This window comes from Callospermophilus lateralis, unplaced genomic scaffold (assembly GCF_048772815.1).
Source record: "Callospermophilus lateralis isolate mCalLat2 unplaced genomic scaffold, mCalLat2.hap1 Scaffold_91, whole genome shotgun sequence".
In the NCBI taxonomy this organism is placed as follows: Eukaryota; Metazoa; Chordata; class Mammalia; order Rodentia; family Sciuridae; genus Callospermophilus; species Callospermophilus lateralis.
This window is the reverse complement of record NW_027517238.1, coordinates 5,894,256-5,912,840: the sequence shown is the minus strand read 5'-3', so window position 1 is coordinate 5,912,840 and position 18,585 is coordinate 5,894,256. Positions and strand designations below refer to the sequence as shown.

At 34.9% G+C, this 18,585-nt stretch overlaps 1 pseudogene; it reads right to left on the bottom strand.

Annotated features, from left to right (window-relative positions):
• The window catches only part of LOC143637798 (F-BAR and double SH3 domains protein 2-like), a 150,564-nt pseudogene that overhangs the window by 84,072 nt on the left and 47,907 nt on the right, over positions 1-18,585 (bottom strand).

Below are 18,585 nucleotides of genomic sequence, written 5' to 3'. Positions count from 1 at the left end.
TCAAGTAGGATTCATCCCTGGGATGCAAGGCTGGTTCAATATACGGAAATCAATTAATGTTATTCACCACATCAATAGACTTAAAAATAAGAACCATATGATCATCTCGATAGATGCAGAAAAAGCATTCGACAAAGTACAGCATCCCTTTATGTTCAAAACGCTAGAAAAACTAGGGATAACAGGAACTTACCTCAACATTGTAAAAGCAATCTATGCTAAGCCTCAGGCTAGCATCATTCTGAATGGAGAAAAATTGAAGGCATTCCCTCTAAAATCTGGAACAAGACAGGGATGCCCTCTCTCACCACTTCTGTTCAACATAGTTCTCGAAACACTGGCCAGAGCAATTAGACAGACGAAAGAAATTAAAGGCATAAAAATAGGAAAAGAAGAACTTAAATTATCACTATTTGCAGATGACATGATTCTATACCTAGCAGACCCAAAAGGGTCTACAAAGAAACTATTAGAGCTAATAAATAAATTCAGCAAAGTGGCAGGATATAAAATCAAAACGTATAAATCAAAGGCATTCCTGTATATCAGTGACAAATCCTCTGAAATGGAAATGAGGACAACCACTCCATTCACAATATCCCCCCCAAAAATAAAATACTTAGGAATCAACCTAACAAAAGAGGTGAAAGACTTATACAATGAAAACTACAGAACCCTAAAGAGAGAGATAGAAGAACATCTTAGAAGATGGAAAAATATACCCTGTTCATGGATAGGCAGAACTAACATCATCAAAATGACTTTATTACCAAAAGTTCTCTATAGGTTTAATGCAATGCCAATCAAAATCCCAATGGCATTTCTTATAGAAATAGAGAAAGCAATCATGAAATTCATATGGAAAAATAAAAGACCCAGAATAGCAAAAACAATGCTAAGCAGGAAGGGTGAATCAGGCGGTATAGCGATACCAGACTTCAAACTATACTACAGAGCAATAGTAACAAAAACAGCATGGTACTGGTACCAAAACAGGCGGGTGGACCAATGGTACAGAATAGAGGACACAGAAACCAATCCACAAAACTACAACTATCTTATATTTGATAAAGGGGCTAAAAGCATGCAATGGAGGAAGGATAGCATCTTCAACAAATGGTGCTGGGAAAACTGGAAATCCATATGCAACAAAATGAAACTGAATCCCTTTCTCTTGCCATGCACAAAAGTTAACTCAAAATGGATCAAGGAGCTTGATATCAAATCAGACACATGGCGTCTGATAGAAGAAAAAGTCGGCTACGATCTACATACTGTGGGGTCGGGCTCCAAATTCCTCAATAGGACACCCATAGCACAAGAGTTAATAACTAGAATCAACAAATGGGTCTTACTCAAACTAAAAAGTTTTTTCTCAGCAAAAGAAACAATAAGAGAGGTAAATAGGGAGCCTACATCCTGGAAACAAATCTTTACTCCTCACACTTCAGATAGAGCCCTAATATCCAGAGTATACAAAGAACTCAAAAAATTAGACAACAAGATAACAAATAACCCAATCAACAAATGGGCCAAAGACATGAACAGACACTTCTCAGAGGAGGACATACAATCAATCAACAAGTACATGAAAAAATGCTCACCATCCCTAGCAGTCAGAGAAATGCAAATCAAAACCACCCTAAGATACCATCTCACTCCAGTAAGATTGGCAGCCATTATGAAGTCAAACAACAACAAGTGCTGGCGAGGATGTGGGGAAAAGGGTTCACTTGTTCATTGTTGGTGGGACTGCAAATTGGTGCAGCCAATCTGGAAAGCAGTATGGAGATTTCTTGGAAAGCTGGGAATGGAACCACCATTTGACCCAGCTATTCCCCTTCTCGGTCTATTCCCTAAAGACCTAAATAGAGCATGCTACAGGGACACTGCTACATCGATGTTCATAGCAGCACAATTCACAATAGCAAGACTGTGGAACCAACCTAGATGCCCTTCAATAGACGAATGGATTAAAAAAATGTGGCATTTATACACAATGGAGTATTACTCTGCATTAATAAATGACAAAATCATAGAATTTGGAGGGAAATGGATGGCATTAGAGCAGATTATGCTAAGTGAAGCCAGCCAATCCCTAAAAAACAAATGCCAAATGTCTTCTTTGATATAAGGAGAGTAACTAAGAACAGAGTAGGGACGAAGAGCATGAGAAGAAGATTAATATTAAACAGGGACGAGAGGTGGGAGGGAAAGGGAGGGAGAAGGGAAATTGCATGGAAATGGAAGGAGACCCTCAGGGTTATACAAAATTACATACAAGAGGTAGCGAGGGGAAAGGGAAAAATAATACAAGGGGGAGATATGAACTGCAGTAGAGTGGGTAGAGAGAGAAGAGGGGAGGGGAGGGGAGAGGAGGGGGATAGTAAAGGATAGGAAAGGCAGCAGAATACAACAGACCCTAGTATGGCAATATATAAATCAATGGAAGTGTAACTGATGTGATTCTGCAATTTGTATACGGGGTAAAAATGGGAGTTCATAACCCACTTGAATCAAAGTGTGAAATATGATATATCAAGAACTATGTAATGTTTTGAACAACCAACAATAAAAAAAGAAAAAAAAGGAAAAATAGTTGTACACAATACTTTTATTTTGTTTATTTTTATGTGGTGCTGAGGATTGAACCCAGGGCCTCGAATGTGCTAGGCAAGTGCACTACCGCTGAGCCACAATCCCAGTCTTTCCTTGATTATTTACAAGGAAAGCATCTGCATTAAGTAGTTAGGGCTGCCACAACAAAGTACAACAGACTGGGGAGCTTAAATATCAGAAACAGATTTCTTTAGAGGTCAAGAGGAAAGACGTTCAAGATCAAGATACTGGCAGGGTTGGTTTTTACTGTGGGCCATTCTCTATGGCTTAGAGCTGCCACCTTCTTTTGGTATCTTCATATGGTCTCTCTGTGCCTGTTTAATGTCTATAATTCTCAACTTCTTATAAGGACATTAGTCATACTGGATTAGACCCACCCAAATGACCTTATTTTAATTATATCTTTAAAAGTCTATCTTCAAATATGGTCATACTATGAGGTACTAGGGGTTAGGATTTCAACATGAAATTTCCGAGGGCCACAATTCAGCCAATAACAATATCATCTTATATTTTTTATGTTTTTTTTTTTCCTGTAACATGCATGCTGTTGGTTTTCTTAGTAGTTCATTCCTTTTTATGGGCAAAGAATATTTCACTGCATGGATATACCATGCCATATTTTACTTACTCAACTACTAGTTGATAAACATTTGAGTTGTTTCCACTGTTTGACTATTATAAATAATGCTACTGTGAACACTCATGTACAATTTTTTTGTTTTAATACTTTAAGTTTTCAATATTCTTAAGTGTATTCCTAGGAGCAGAAGTTGAGTCATATGGTAACTATGTGTTTAACTTTTTAAAAAAATTATTAAAGCCATCCTAGTGGGCAGAAAATGATATCTCACTGTGGTTTTAATTTGTGTGTTCATAATGACCAACAATTGCTGAACGTTTTTTCATGTGCTTATTGCCTGTACATCTTCTCAGAGGAAATGTCTTCTCAAGTCTTTTGCCCATTTTTTTAAAAATATTTTTTAGATGTTGATGGATCTTTATTTTATTCATTTATTTAAATTCGGTGCTGAGAATCGAACCCAGGGCCTCACAGATGCTAGGCAATGCTCTACCACCGAGCCACAACTCCAGCCCCAGTTCTTTTGCCCATTTTAAGAATTGTTATTTTGTTGTTGAGTTGTAAGAATCCTTTATATAAATCTGTTTATAAAATCCTGAACAGATAAATTTAAATATCAGATGTGCAAACATTTCTTCCATCTTTGGGTCTTTTTTAAAAAAAACATTCCTGAATAGTGTCCTTTGATGTGTTAAGAGTTTTTAATTTGATAAGTACAATTATCTGATTTTTTTCTTTTTTTTAATTTCTCTTTTTTTGTTCTTCTAAAATGTTTTTAGCTGTTGATGGACCTTTCTTTATTTATATGCGGTTGATAATTAAACCCAGTGTCTAGCCTCACGCATGCTAGACAAGTGCTCTACCACTGAGCTATAACTCCAGCCCGCCCGTCTTTCTTTCTTTCCTTTTCCTTTCTTTCCCCTTCCTCCCTCCCTCCCTCCCTCCCTTCCTTTCTTCCATGTTGGGGGATCAAACTCAGGGCCTTGCACATGCTAGGCAAGTGCTCCATCACTGAGCTGTATTCCTAGCCCTATTTTTAGTCTTATTATGCTTTTGATGTCAAATCTAAGAATACACTATTAAATCCAAAGTAATAAAGACTTACTTTTATATTTTCTCCTATAGTTAGATCACTGATACACTTTTAGCTAATTTTTGTGCAGCAGAGGTTCGACTTATTTCAACTCTGTTCTTTTGCACTTGTCCCAGAACTTTTGTTGAAGATATTATTCTTTTGTCTTTGAATTGTCATAATACCCTTGTGGAAAAATCAATTGTCTACAGATACATGTGTTTATTTCTAGAATATCAATTTTATTTCATTAATTTATATGCCCATCTTTATGCTTCTACCACACTCTACTTGTAGTATGTTTTGAAATTTCGAAGTGTGAGTCCTCCAACTGTTTATCCTTTTGAATGTTGCTTTGGTTATTTAAAGTTCCTTACAGTTCCATGTAAATTTGAAGAGTGCCTTTTCCATTTCTGCAGAACAGGTCACTGGAATTTTGACAGGATTGCATTAAATCTGTAGATCATTTTTGGAAGATATTAAAAATTATCGATATGAAAGCCTCAAATCCACAAACATTTATTATAATCCAATTATTCAGTTCTTTTTTTCTGCAGTGTTTTATAGTTTTTACTCTTCAATGTCTTTGGTCAAAAAATTTTTTCCTGGGCTTGGGATGTGGCTCAAGCGGTAGCTCACTCACCTGGCATGCGTGCGGCCTGGGTTTGATCCTCAGTACCACATACAAACAAAGATGTTGTGTCTGCGAAAAACTAAAATATTTTTTTAAAAAAATCCTCTCTCTCTCTCTCTTTTAAAAAAATTTTGTTTCCTGTGTATTTTATTCTTTGGATACTATTAAAACTGCAATTGTTTTCTTAATTTTCTTTTTGGAAAAGAATTATCATTAATAGAGTGTAGAAACACAATGGGTTATTGTGTTTGATTCTGTACCCACAAGATCAAACTTTGCTCAATTATTTTATTAGCTATAGTAGTAATTACACGAATTCTATAGTTTTCTACATATAATCATGTCATCTGAAAGCAGAGGTCATTTTAATTCTTCTTTTCCTTTTCCTTACCTAACTGCTCTAGCTAGGACTTCTAGTACAAAGGTGGATAGCAGGAGTGAAAGCAGGCATCCTCATTTTGTTCCTGATTTTAGGGTGGAAACCCTTTCAGTCTTTTATCATTGAGTATGATATTAAATCTGGTTTTCCACAAAAACTATCAAGGTGTGGAAGTTCCCTTCTATTTCTAATTTGCTGAGTTTTTCAACCCATTAAAGGGGGTTGAATTTTCTTAAATTTTTTTCTGTGTCTACTAAAGTGATCAAGTGATTTTCACCTTATTTTATTAAATTTACTTTTTTGGTTAATCTTTAAGGTATTAAGATTGGTAATATTAGAGAATTTAACTTTCAAAAGAAATACAGAATAACATTGTTATTTTATGACTTGTTCAAAGAGCTATGTTATTCATCAGTAGGAGTTCTTTATATAGACAGAAAACAATCACACATAAACTATTAGGGCCAGTAGAGCTAGTTTTAGAGTTATGATCCCAGAGAAAATAATCTATGATAACATCTGCTTCAGTTACATACAAAGCATTTCATAAAATATTAAGGAGAAAAGCAAGCTTCATAAATAATTAAAATTTAATAAAAGCTCCTAGACCCAGCTGTTTTCATTTAGAGGATGAAAGATATAGACAGCACCTTAACAATTATAGTGTTTTATGTCAGTATGAATTACCCCCCAAATATCTTTGGGAATATGTTACATTTTAGACATGTTAGAAAAATAGATTTTTACCTCAGAAGACAGAGTAATAATGATGTACAGTAAAAAAACCTAAAGACTTTCAAACTTCCCAGTAGGTTATCAAATCACCTAGTTGCCTTCAGCAGTTTGACAAGAGTCATGTAACAAGCTCTTTATAAAAGAAAAGCACAAGGCATAAAACTTGTAGGTGAAAGCTTTTCTCACTTGGAACAAAAGGGAGCCTCTCCCGGATATATCATTCTTGTTAAAATTTTATTCCCACCACTTTCACCATAAACGTAAGAGCATCTCATTAATTGCTCATCCCTGGGGAACAAAACACTCACATTAGGAAAGGCACAAAATGAAAGCTTATCTCTTTATATATCCAAACTAATTCATAAATTCTTAATATATTTTAAATTAAAGTAACAAACTATAGGAATAATATAGCATAGTATAACACAGTAGAAAAGTACATAGAGCACTATGTGCATGTGACCCTGGGCAAGTCATATAAACTACCTGAGTCTGTGTTCCTCTCCATCAGATGAGCATGTTAATACCAATGACATGGGTTTCACAGTATGAGATGTAGATGTGCTAAAGAAAATCCTAGGAAATTAGGTGTGTGTACAATATTAGCGACTTGTTATAACCATGTTTTCTAAACTACCAGTACTGTACCCAAGCTAACTTTTTCTTGGAAAAAGAAATTTCAAAAAAGTTTAAAAGGATAGAATAAAAATATGAATAAAAAATGTTTTCCAATAAAATTAGAAATGAAAAATGTCACCTTACCATATAGTTGCACTGAATGCAAACTGTAAAATTCACTTCTAAATAATTCATGGGTTAATATAGAAATAACACAAAAAGCCCTACATATCACAGAGGGAGAAATTTTTTAGCCTTAAATGGGTTTACTTGAAAACAGAAAGACTGAAAATAAAGGTCCTAAATAGGAAAATAAGCTTGAGAAAGACAAGAACATAAACTTTAAAAAAAGAAATAATGTAGATAAAGGTAAAACTTAGGGACATAGCATTGGGAAGCAGAACAAAAGCTGGTTCTGGCAAAGATGAATAAAGGACTGGTATGTTAGATCAAAATAAGAAAGCAAGGCAATATTTGAAATAAAAAGAGAAATAACCAGAAGCAAAAAAGCATATGAGAAACTTATGCCATCAAGTCTGGTAACAACTGAAATAGACAACTGTTTAGAAAATGCAGGTTACCAAAATGTATTGAAAAAGAAGCAGAAAACCTGAATGGACCAATGAATAAAAAGGATTTGGTAAATGGTCAGAAACTAAGCACTACATAGAAGGAATTAAGTTATGATGCTTCCTTTAAGACTTAGAAAATGGAAAGATCGCCCATGTTCTTGGATAGGCAGAATAAATACTGTCAAAATAGCCATACCAAAAGTGCTATAAGATTTAATGCAATTCCTTATTTTTATTATTGGTTGTTCAAAACATTACAAAGCTCTTGACATACCATATTTCATACATTTGATTCAAGTGGGTTATGAACTCCCATTTTTACCCCGTATACAGATGCAGAATCACATTTTAATGCAATTCCTATTACAATTCCAATGACATTCTTCATAGAAATAGAAAAAGCAGACATGAAATTCATTTGGAAAAATAAGAGGCCCAGAATAGCCAAAGCAATCCTTAGTTTGGTAAGATAGTGAAGCAGGAGGCATCACAATACCAGAACCTAAATTATACTCAGACCTATAGTAACAAAAACAAATGGTCCTGGGAAAACTAGAAATACATATGTAGCAAAATTAAATTAAACACCTACCTCTCACCCTGCATAAAACTCAACTCAAAATGGATCAAAGACCTTGGCAAGACCCTGTGCCTACTGGAAGGAAAAACAGGCACAAATCTCCATCATGCTGGGTTAGGAACCGAATTCCTCAACAAGATTCCTAAAGCCCCCAAAATAAAATCAATACTAAATGGGATGCTGTCAAACCAAAAAGCTTCTTCACAGCAAAGGAAACAATAAAGAATGTGAAGAGAGAGCCTACAGAATTGGAGAAAATCTTTACCATTTGCACCTCAGATAGAGCATTAATCTCCAGGATATATAAAGGACTCAAAAAACTTAACAAAAAAAAAGAAAGAAAGAAAAAAGAAAAGAAAAGAAAAGAAAAAAGAAACAAAAACAAACAAATCAATAAATGGGCTAAGAAACTGAACAGACACTTCACAGAAGAAACACAATCAATCAACAAATATAATTGCTAGAGATGTCGAACAAAAAATGTTCGACATCTCTAGCAATTGAGAAAACGCAAATTAAAACTACATTGAGACTTCATCTCATTCCAGTCAGAATGGCAATTACCAAGAATATAAGTAACAATAAATGTTGGCAAGGATGTGGGGCAAACGGTATACTCATAGACTACAAATTGGTGCAACCACTCTGGAAAGCAGTATGGAGATTGCTCAGAAAACTTGGGAGTGCAACAACCATTTGACTCACCTATCCCACTCCTCTGCATATCCCTAAAGGACTTAAAATCAGCATACTATAGTGATGTGGCCCCATCAATGGTTATAGCAGCTCAATTCACATTAGCTAAGATATGGAACCAACTTAGGTGCCTTCAACAGATGAATGGATAAAGATAATGTGATTATACACACACACACACACACACACACACACACACACACACACACAATGAATATTACTCAGTCATAAAGAAGAATAAAATTATGGCATTTGCCAGTAAATGGATGGAACTGGAGACTATCATACTAAGTGAAATAAGCCAACCACAAAAAAACAAAGGCTGAATGTTCTAATATGTGAATGCAACACACAATGGGGTGGGTGGGAGAATAGCTGTTCATTGGATTAGATAAAGGGGAATGAAGGGAAGGGAGGGGGCATGAGAATAGGAAAGACAGTAGAATGAATTAGACATAATTTCCCTATGTCTATACATGAATATGCGACCAGTGTTAACTCCACATCACAAGAATGGAAAGTTATACTCCATGTATATATAATATGTCAAAATACAGTTTACTGTCATGTACAACTAAAAAGACCAAAAAGTATTTTTTTTCCTGGCCCCTACAGCTTTACACATGCTAGGCAAGCATTCTCCCACTAAGCTATATCCCTAGCCTGGCCAAGATGCTTTTACAGACATTTTTTCAACATTTTTTTGTGAAAAATTTAAAATATGCACATAGTAAAATAAAAAGAATTAGATAATGAACACCTAGATACCCATTGTAATTCTGCAATTAATATTTTACTTCATTTTCTTTCACACACTTTTATCTATCTATCCATCCATCCTTCTTTTTACATATGAATCCTTCTGTTTTGTTTTTTTTTTTTGGGGGGGGGGATTCTGGGGGTTAAGAATATACAAAATAGACATATGACAAGACTTAAAGTACCAGGGTAGTAATGTTTATATTTCCCCATCACCTTTGCATTTCTAATGTTTTGCTAATAGATCATTAAAACTCTGGTATATTGAAAAGAATATATACATAAGGAGGATAAAAAGTTTGTGCCCCTTTTCTTTCCCGTCTTTGGATACTGTCATGCAAAGATGGATACTCTGATCCCTTTACAAATGGTTTCTAAAAGATATAGTCAGTTCCCACTTCCCCTGCCAAAAAAAGAGAATTGAACAGGATCTTTTAAAGCAGCAGCTACAAAACACATACATTTTTATAAATGTATGCACTCAGTCAGGAAACATTTACTATGTATTTCATTTATTAGGAAGAATATAACATTTACTAATCACAAGAATAATTAATCTTTCAAAAGAATAGTTCCACTACAAAAAAATTAACTCTATTAGAACCTAAAGAAAAGAAATTACATATATTTTTTCTACACACATTGGGACATGTGAGCAAAGTTGACAGATCAGTATTTTTAAATGAAAAGACTAGTGTTGAAGAATGACAGCATATGTCAAAAACCATGATACTGTAGTATTCAATCTGAAGTAGGAGGATGTTTCTGTTCCCCTGTGGATGAGTTAGAAGGATGCTGTCTCCAGACAGTTGTCCTTTAAGCATTCTTCTAGTATTACATTAGTTTCTTTGTTTTGTTTGTAGCAAAAACACGTTGAATTCTGAAATGGTTAACACCACCCACTGCAGTGAAGGTACTTTACCTTGCTGGAGTTCTCTAACAAAAACTGGAATGTGTTCTGCACAGTTTGGCATGTTTCTAGCTCAGTCCGGCTGAAGGCTATTAAATAATCCTTGAGGTGATCATACACATTGCCATGGAGAGCCTAGAATAGAGGTGCAAATAAAAGCAAAAAAAAAAAGTTGTGATAAAGTTGACACATAATACCTCTATGTCTACAAGAAAAGTATGAAAGTTCAGTTTGAAATCTATTAATAATAAATGCACAGGATATAGACTGTTGAGTAAGAATAATATAAACAGTTAACAATCACTTGAGAAATGCTGAATCTCTCTAATAAAAAAGCAACTACAAAAGGTAAAATCCAAGGGCTAGTTTTGTGGCTCCTCAGCACCACATTAAATAAATAAATAAATAAATAAATAAATAAATAAATAAATAAATAAATAAATGATTGTGTCCATCTGCAACTAAAAAAAGATATTTTTAAAAAGGTAAATTTCAACACTGGTAAAGCTGAAAGTGAAACAGAACATGACATGGAGACAAAAACTTCTGGTTTCTGATCTTTACTCATCTGCTTGTTACAATTTCTCTAGATACTTTATGTCAGAGGAGGCACAGACATTTAATACAATAATAAAAGCAAAGAATCCAGGCACAACTCTTGGAGCAGTTACTCAATAAAAAATCTCCTCCATTTTAGTTAGCATATACTTTCCAAAGGAAGGTCAGAGAAAAAACAATAAAAGTATTTTTAAAAAATGACTCAGATTCTGTTTTGTTTTCTATCTCTATGACTATTTTGGACAGTTCACATAAATGAAATCATATAATATTTGGCCTGGATCCTGTTACTTGGCATAATGTTTCAAGGTCCATCAATGTAATAATATTTCATTCCTTTTTACAGCTAAATAATACTCCACCATATGGATGTACTCTTTTGTTTATCCATTTCTTCAGATGATAAAAATTCATTCCCTTTCCACTATTATGAATAATGCTGCTATGAACATTTGTTTGAGCACCTGTATGGAGATTGAGCACACAAATGAAAATGTTCTTGTCATTCATATCTAAAACAGAGTCCAGAGGTCATGGGAAACACTTAGGTTTCTAATGACTGTTCCAGGAACTTCCCTGGCAGGCTAATCCAGCGAAATCGCCTCCATTAAGTCTGCATTTTCATTGATTTCCTCTGTCCAATGAAACCACTAACCTTTCCTTTGTTTTCTGGACATACCAAAGGCCATCCTGGCCTGTGTACAGGTATCCTGGACTGCAATCTTATTTTTTTATTACTCCTAAATAAAACCTTATTTTTTTCTTTTGGAGATTCATCTCTCCATTTAACTCTGACACCATTTCTCCCAGGAATATACCTAGGAATGGAATTGCTGGGTTACAGGGTAATCCTCTATTTTTCTGTTTGAGAAACTGTTAAAACAATTTTTCACAGTGGCTACACCTGTCCACCAGTCCATGAGGATTCCCATTTCTCCAAATTCTTGCCAACAGTTGTTATTTTTTGGTTTTGGTATTTTTTTTTTTAATTATGAAAACCATTCTAGTGGTTGGGAAATGGTATCTCACTATGGCTTTGGTTTGTATTTCTCTAATGCAATGATGTGCTTATTGGCCATATATATGTCTTTTGAAGAAATGTCTATTCAAGTCCTTGACTCATTTTTTAATTGGGTTGTCTTTTTGATGTTGAATTTTAAGCATTCTTTACATATTTTGGATACTAGACTCTTGCAAGATATGTAATTTTCAAATATTTTCTCCCATTCTGTAAGCTGTCTTTTCACTTTCTTGATTGGTGACTTTTGATAAATGAAGGCTTTAAATTTTGATACATTCTTGCTTAGCTATTTTTTTTCCTGAAGGTATTTTGGTGATACATATAAGAATACTTAACAAAGGTTTTATATTAAATTCCATTGGTATCTTATGTTTGTCTATTGCATTAACCTTTTTTTTTATAAAATTGATTTTTAAAAAAAAATTCTGTCCCCAAATAGCAAATATTCACCTTTTGAAGTGATCAGACCACTAGATGGCACCATCAAGCACTTGAAATACAAGCAGCACAGATATCTTTAATACAATATCCATGTTGTTATGTAATATGACCAGAAACTGCTGGTGTTAAGTTGGAATAAAATCCCTACCTTAAGACATGCTTTTTATAAACATTTTTTAAAAAAAATAGAAACATTTAACTTCTGACATAAAGTTTTTGGCTTAGAAATGCTGGTAGTGGGTAGCGATAAAGTGTTTGCAGGAACCACTGAAGTCTTTTTTTTTTTTTAACATACAGCAAATGATAAAACAAGCATTATGAGTTTTTAAAAGAGTGACATGCATTTTAAGGTGAAACACACACACACACACACACACACACACACACACACACACACACACACACACACATAGTTCTTGTGACCTTAATACTGAGTACCAACTATGCCTAGGTCTTGTGCTAGCTCTATGGGTCCAAGTGATAAAAAACTGGAAATTAAAAAAAAAAAGTTTTTTGTTTTTTCCTGCAGTGCCTAGAAATCAAACATAGGATTTCATACTTTCCAAAGCCTGTACTCTATTACTGATCTAACCCCACAGTCCTCAAAGTCCTTTTCTTACTTCTCATTTATACCATTGTAACAATCTCCTGTGGCCCTGCACACAGCTGTCCCTTCTCACTAACCCATTTGCACACTAAAATCAGGAGGATGTTTTGAAACTACTTATTTTACTTGACTGCTCAACACTGTCCACTCTCCACCTATCACATTTAGGATGCTTTTAAAAAATTCTTTATCATGGACTACATGATTTGACTTGGTTTATGTCTTTTGCTTCCTCACCTAATTACTCTCTAATTCTTTTCCTCATTACACTTTCTGTACAACACACATCTTTCAGCTCCACCAATACTCCCTGAGCTTTCACACAAGCTTTCCTCTGCCTTGATTACCCTCAGCCCTCCCTTTCTGGCTCACTCTAATTCATCTTGAAGAACTTCACTTGATCATTATCTACTCTGGGTATCTCTCTTCTCTTTCTTAGCTTTTTTTTTCCTGAAGGTATTTCTCTTTCTGCTTCATAACATGTTACCTCATGCTTATAATATTTGTCTGTCTTTCCTTGGGATCTACATGGAAGAGAGATCATGCCTGTCTGTTCATCACTACATCTTCTGTGCTAATTATGGGGATTGACATATTAGTAGTGCTCAATAAATATTTGTTTTACAAATAACACATGGATCAAAATTCACAGGATTGAAGAAGAATGCACCCACACAGAACCTCATAACTAAAAATTTAAGACTAATGATGTTATAATTACCAAAATTTTGGAAAAGACACATAAGTAACTGACCTCACAAAATTCTGTCTAATGTAGTGTTTTCAAAACTTTATAGTATAGCATCTGATGTAGAATCCCATGGCATGATACATGACTTTGCATGCTTCCTTCTTCCCAGAACAGATTCTGCTTCCCTGAGCATAGGGGCAAGCTCCTAAGACCAAGCTGGTAATGCAAGGCAGAACTTAATATCCCTGCTCTCTGCCTGCAGTTACTGGGCACAGGCAGGCACTTGATCTAAATTAGAGCATCCTGGGATAGAAGCCGCAACAAGTCCAAAATGGCCTATCTTTCACACCACATGACTATTCTCACCTTGTAGTTATTTATTCATATTTGTGTAGGAGAGAATTAAAACAACTCATAAAGAAAAGCTGTGATGAGAAATCTGAGAGTAAAGATGGCAAGGGGGACTAGAGAGAGAGATCTGGGCAGTGTCCTGGAATAGGGTAGTTCCTAAAGCAAGCTCTTCTGTGATTTGTTTACAGTAGCCAACACATTCCCATTTTTAAAGCTACTTTGAGTTGAGTCTTTGTTACCTGCAATCAAAAGAATCCTCACTAAAGATGAATGAATGACAACTGTAGCTTATATCAACCATATCTAAATTGTATGTTTTGGTTGTATTAAAAGGAAAAAAATCAACAACCCTTGATTCACATAGATAATTGCAAATAAAATTAATAGTTTGCTTTTCAATATTCCTTTATCTAAGTGAATCTAATACCTTAAGGCAACAATTTTTTATGTCAGAGATGAATAAAATGTAATCCAAAAGCTGCATCTATTCTTATAAATTTGAAAGAAGAACTATTTAAAGCTTATGCTAAATGTAAAAGTATCACAACTATAAAAGTTTGATAAGGACATGCATAGTAAAGATGCATCTGTGTCTTGTCTAGCATTTAAACATTTAACTAAGACATAAGAATGTTCTCAAAGTACACTTGTTCAATTTCAAATTGAGCAGATGTGCACAAATTTTAGTTCAAAGAGACCTGTGTAAAGAGTCATAAAACTTTTTTAAAATGCTCAGAAATTGAAAGCATTCTTTCAAGGTTTATACAAATACTGAACTAACCTGACAATATCAGTTCCTTGGTTGTTTTCCATATGAAAAATTTGGTAGGTAACTTAACCAAATGTACATTTTAAAAAACAGTCAAACTGGGTACAGTGGTGCACATCTGTAATTCCATTGGCTCAAGAGGCTAAGGCTAGAGGACCACAACTTCAAAGCCAGCCTCAGCAACTTAGTAAGCTACTCAGTAACTTAGTAAGACCTTGTTTTAAAAAATAAATAAATATTTTTTTAAAAAAAGGACCAGAGATGTGGCACAGTGGTTAAGCATCCCTGGGTTCAATCCCTAGTACAAAACAAACAAACAAAAAACGCCAAACTTGTGACTGACTACCTAATACAAATTCTTAAAAAAGGAGAATTCTGTAATATTTAGGCTGAGAAACAATGGGACCCGTAAACAGCAATATATTTTAATGGTCCAATGGTGTTTTTGAAAAACAAAACACCTGAATTTGAATGCCTTCAGTAGCCATGCTCTTTTCAGTTAGCTAGCTGCACATCACCTGTTATCCATTCACCTTAACTCTACCCTCTACTCATTCTATCTGCTTTATTTCTAAAATCAGTTGAGTTTAGAACCAAAACCCATAATGGTAAATATGCAAAATAGTAAGAAAAATTGGAAATAGTCTAAAGACAAATGAAAAACTTAGAATTCTAAGATGTTTCACTGAACGTTTAATTTACAGGAAAGTATAAATTCCCTGGAACTTATTTGAAGAGAAAAAATATGACGAGTTAGAAATTTGGAGAAATTTTTTTTCTAAGCATTTGATGCAATTTCCCCTAATGTGAGAACAGTGGCCTCCTTATTTTCAATTCAGAAAGGTCATAAAGTCTTTAGTCAGCATTATGCTAAAATCTCCTGAATTTCCTTAATGCAGCCTAGAAAAACAAACTTCTTTTCTGAGAGCCATGAGTATTTCTAAAATAGTCTTTGGTAAAAGTCAAGGAAATAAATATCAAAATGATAAATGTGAGCTGTCTTGAAATTCTACAGTCCTCCTTTGCTGATGTTGGAAGCAAACACTGATTGCCTGTATGCTTTTGTTTATCTTTCTCAGAAGATCCCAAGCTGTACCTGCAGAGAAAGTAGCTTCTTACAGATTAAAACAACAATAATAACAACAACAAAAAAAATCAAAGCAAGTACGGCTGCTTTGCATTACTGTAAATATCTGAACATGTGGCTGAATTTGTCAATCGATATAAAGTAAAATTAAAAACACATCACCTAATTTTATACTTGGTTGTTTTGTTTTAGATCTCTGAGCTACATAAGAGTTCTGTGAAAGAGGAAGGAAATAGGAAAGTCTCTGTCTGTGACTTACAAAGCCAACAAAGAAAAAATTCAAAACTGCTTTTCTAAAGTCTGTGTTGTCTACTGGCACACAAGTGAAGTCAGATGCCAAAAGATCCGCTGTACTGCTCATGGCCAGGCAGTCTGAATGTGCTACAACCACATGATGCTGAGGCAGCAACCCCAGTGCAGCACATCCAAGAGGAAACCTGAACCACGCACACCTGCATTCAAATCCCAGTCCAGCTCCTACTAGCAGTATCACTCTACAAAGACTCTTTAAAAAAAAATGGGCCAAGGACCTTTATTTTATTTTTATGTGGTGCTGAGGACCGAACCCAGGGCCTCACACGTGCTAGGCGAGCACTCTACCCCTGAGCCACAACTCCAGCCCCTCTACAAAGACTCTTAACCTTGAGCTTTACACACCTGAACCAATGGAATAATAAAACTTAACCATTTCTACCAGAGAATTTTACCAATTTTCCTATAAAACTATGTAAGATTGGGGGCTGCGGTTGTGGCTCAGTGGTAGAGTGCTTGCCTAGCATGTATGAGACATTGGGTTCAATTCTCAGTACCACATAAAAATAAATAAAGTAAAGGTCTATTGACGACTAAAAGAAAAAAAAAGAAGACTGTGAGGAATTTTGGTGACAGGTTTGGTTTGAGTCTACTGTGTACTTGAATAGTATAACTTCTAAGTTTATTTCCTTATCTATAAAATAAAGAGATAATAACAGTATCTTCTAATTAAGTCTCTTAAATAGGTATTTTCTATGCTGTATTTTAATTCTCTTATTTCTTTTACTATAATTTTGGAGCTGTATTTGTAGTGGTTGATAGGGATTATAATTAACATCTTCACTTAAAACAATCTGGTTTGGATTAATACACACTTAATTTAAATCCCATACAACAACTCTGCTCCCATACGACTCTATTCCCTCCCTTCTCTGTGCTATTTATTGTCATAGAAATATATCTTTATACATTATAAGCCCATCAAAAATGTTTAATAATTATTGTTTCATGCATTGTCCTGGGGACTGAGCCTAGGGGCACTCAACCACTGAACCACATCCCCAGCCCTTTTTATATTTTATGTAGAAACAGGGTCTCGCTGAGTTGCTTAGGGCCTTGCCAAGTTGCTGAGGCTGGCTTTGAACTCAAAATCCTCTTGCCTCAGACTTCTGAGCCACTGGGATAACAGGCGTGTGCCACTGCGCCTAACTCATGCATTTTCTTTTAAAGCAGACATTACATTATCCACTCTTTCTTGGTCTAGATAACCTCATTATTCTTGCCTTTAAGTTCGCAGATTCTTTCTTCTGCCAGCTCAATTTTGTTGTCAAAAACATTCAGAATATTTTATTTTAGTTATTATACTTTTGTATGTGAGTGTGTGATGCTGGGAGTCAAACTCCGGGCCTTACAAATGCTAGGCAAGCACTACCAATAAGCTACACCCCCATCTCAGTGATTGTACTTTTTAACTTCAGAATTTCTATTTGGTTTCCTTTTAAAATTTGTATCTCTGTTGACATTTTATGTTTGGTGAGATTCATTTTTATAATTTCCTTTACTTCTTTAGACATGGTTTCCATTAGCTATTTGGCTATAATAAAAATAGGTGCTTTTAAATCTTTAAACTAATAAGTCCCCCGTAACTTCCGCAGGGACAGTTTCTGTTGATTCCTTTTTTATCCTCCGTATGGGCCATACATCCTGTTTCTCTACATGTCTCATATATCTTTTTTGTTGTTGTTGTTAAAAATGAAACATTAAAATGGCAGCTCATCAACTGCACCACCCCAGCAGCAAAGAAATGCACTTCTTTAGCAGTGGTCCTGATGACCCATAGGTAGTGAGGATATGTGCACATATGTGGAGCTGGAGCAAACAGACCTGGAGGGCAAAAAGACCTCATACAGAGAAACTGACATAAGTTCAGGTCTTCAGGTGTCTGAACCAGAGAAATGTAAAGATAAGACAATAGGTAGAACTGATGCAAACAGAACTATTCTTGACATTCCAATTTAGTCATAGAATTTTCTCATATCTATCTTTTGACTGTATTATTTACATGGCATCCTTTCTGTGTATTTTTGATGATGAAGTACTGAAACTCCAGAAAGTACTTAGCATGAAGAATATCAAGTCTCGTTCATGAGGCAATATCACTGATGCTGATCTAAATGTTCCTTTAAAAAAAATTTATTATTTAATTATAGTTGGACACAATACCTTTATTTATTTTTATGTGGTGCTGAGGATTGAACCCAGGGCTTCGTAAGTGCTAGGCGAGTGCTCTACCTCTGAGCCACATCCCCAGCCCTCTAAATGTTCTTTACATTGAAATTCTAGAGAAGAGTTAATATACGTTTCTTGGACATGTGGAACCATTAAAGGAAACAAACCTATCCTCTTATATGCTTCAACTGTTCTCTTATGAAACAACAATTGCTGGTTGGTGGTCTGATTCTTTTTAGACCCACAACAGCCTCCATCTAACAGAAACAATATTAGGCAGATGGTGTACACGTGACAGCTAAATTTCTTTGCATCTGCCAAATCTGTGCAATTTTGGGATACTATGATATAAAAGAACCTGTGATAAACACAATATTTAAGTAATTATACCCAGCAATTCAATTCAATAAAATATTTCTTGA